Source organism: Schistocerca nitens, chromosome 7, assembly GCF_023898315.1.
Source record: "Schistocerca nitens isolate TAMUIC-IGC-003100 chromosome 7, iqSchNite1.1, whole genome shotgun sequence".
Classification (NCBI taxonomy): domain Eukaryota; kingdom Metazoa; phylum Arthropoda; class Insecta; order Orthoptera; family Acrididae; genus Schistocerca; species Schistocerca nitens.
Window position 1 is genome coordinate 309738882 of NC_064620.1, and position 2500 is coordinate 309741381.

Sequence of the window (2500 nt, forward strand, 5' to 3'; positions counted from 1 at the left end):
CAGGGAAGACGTGGAAGTCCCAGCAGGCGGTGCAGCAGCATCAGAGGAGCTAGGTCGCTCTGCAGAGGCAGAGAGGGCAGCAACGAACTGGGCAACCTGGTTCCTGTAAGCTCCCGCACGACGCTGGCACTTGATGGATTCAAGTGAGCGGTGCGGGAAGGTCTTCACTAGTTCCTGATTCAGGAACCGGGTGCCCTCGAGTGCTAGCACTGCCTCTGCATGGGCCAGGCGTAGTAGTTCCTCACTAGACCACCTGGCCTTTGTCCTCTGGATGTTGATCTCTGCATTCGCTGCACCAGGATGAGCCCTGCGGCGGTGCACACCAAGACCAGACTTGGTGCCGAAGCTCCGAGGGCACTCGGGGCACTGGAAAGCAGGCAAGACGACTCGATCCGGACTGGTGGCGTCAGATGGTGGCCCAACAACTGGCGCGGCACCTCCAGTGGGAGGACCGCAACCTGATCCATTGCGTGTGTTGGGGCCAGCTGAAACAAAGGGGCAGGGGGGGAGGCAACCCCCAAGCCCCGAAAGGTTCACCCTGCTCTGTCAGTCAGAGAGCTCTAGGAAGACACAGAAAACTGTGCCTCCCCTCGGCTCCCTTAACGACTCCCGCCACGTGAAGGCCAGAGCTAGGATTTCCCACTGAGAGGCTAAGCGAACCATCATCCACTCGACACCCAAGGATGCTAAGGAGTGGACCGAGAGGATCCGTATATGACGCATCATGTGAGCATTTGGAGAGTCATAGTTACTCCCGCCGTTTACCCGCGCTTGCTTGAATTTCTTCACGTTGACATTCAGAGCACTGGGCAGAAATCACATTGCGTCAACACCCGCTAGGGCCATCGCAATGCTTTGTTTTAATTAGACAGTCGGATTCCCCCAGTCCGTGCCAGTTCTGAGTTGATCGTTGAATGGCGGCCGAAGAGAATCCGCGCACCCGCGCGCCCCCGGAGGAGCACGCTAAGGCGGACGCGGCCTCGCAGCAAGGAAGATCCGTGGGAGGCCAAGGCACGGGACCGAGCTCGGATCCTGCACGCAGGTTGAAGCACCGGGGCGCGAACGCCGCACAGGCGCGCGCATCCTGCACCGCCGGCCAGCACGAGGCCGACCAACGGCGAGAGCAGACCACACCCGCGCTAAACGCCCGCACTTACCGGCACCCCTACGGCACTCACCTCGCCCAGGCCCGGCACGTTAGCGCTGACCCACTTCCCGACCAAGCCCGACACGCCCCGATCCTCAGAGCCAATCCTTATCCCGAAGTTACGGATCCAATTTGCCGACTTCCCTTACCTACATTATTCTATCGACTAGAGGCTCTTCACCTTGGAGACCTGCTGCGGATATGGGTACGAACCGGCGCGACACCTCCACGTGGCCCTCTCCCGGATTTTCAAGGTCCGAGGGGAAGATCGGGACACCGCCGCAACTGCGGTGCTCTTCGCGTTCCAAACCCTATCTCCCTGCTAGAGGATTCCAGGGAACTCGAACGCTCATGCAGAAAAGAAAACTCTTCCCCGATCTCCCGACGGCGTCTCCGGGTCCTTTTGGGTTACCCCGACGAGCATCTCTAAAAGAGGGGCCCGACTTGTATCGGTTCCGCTGCCGGGTTCCGGAATAGGAACCGGATTCCCTTTCGCCCAACGGGGGCCAGCACAAAGTGCATCATGCTATGACGGCCCCCATCAACATCGGATTTCTCCTAGGGCTTAGGATCGACTGACTCGTGTGCAACGGCTGTTCACACGAAACCCTTCTCCGCGTCAGCCCTCCAGGGCCTCGCTGGAGTATTTGCTACTACCACCAAGATCTGCACCGACGGCGGCTCCAGGCAGGCTCACGCCCAGACCCTTCTGCGCCCACCGCCGCGACCCTCCTACTCGTCAGGGCTTCGCGGCCGGCCGCAAGGACCGGCCGTGACTGCCGGACTGACGGCCGAGTATAGGCACGACGCTTCAGCGCCATCCATTTTCAGGGCTAGTTGCTTCGGCAGGTGAGTTGTTACACACTCCTTAGCGGATTCCGACTTCCATGGCCACCGTCCTGCTGTCTTAAGCAACCAACGCCTTTCATGGTTTCCCATGAGCGTCGATTCGGGCGCCTTAACTCGGCGTTTGGTTCATCCCACAGCGCCAGTTCTGCTTACCAAAAGTGGCCCACTTGGCACTCCGATCCGAGTCGTTTGCTCGCGGCTTCAGCATATCAAGCAAGCCGGAGATCTCACCCATTTAAAGTTTGAGAATAGGTTGAGGTCGTTTCGGCCCCAAGGCCTCTAATCATTCGCTTTACCGGATGAGACTCGTACGAGCACCAGCTATCCTGAGGGAAACTTCGGAGGGAACCAGCTACTAGATGGTTCGATTAGTCTTTCGCCCCTATACCCAGCTCCGACGATCGATTTGCACGTCAGAATCGCTACGGACCTCCATCAGGGTTTCCCCTGACTTCGTCCTGGCCAGGCATAGTTCACCATCTTTCGGGTCCCAACGTGTACGCT

General features: G+C 59.1%; 1 pseudogene; it reads right to left on the bottom strand.

The window, feature by feature from the left end:
- LOC126197801 (large subunit ribosomal RNA) overlaps positions 1-2500 on the bottom strand; it is a 7763-nt pseudogene that overhangs the window by 4147 nt on the left and 1116 nt on the right.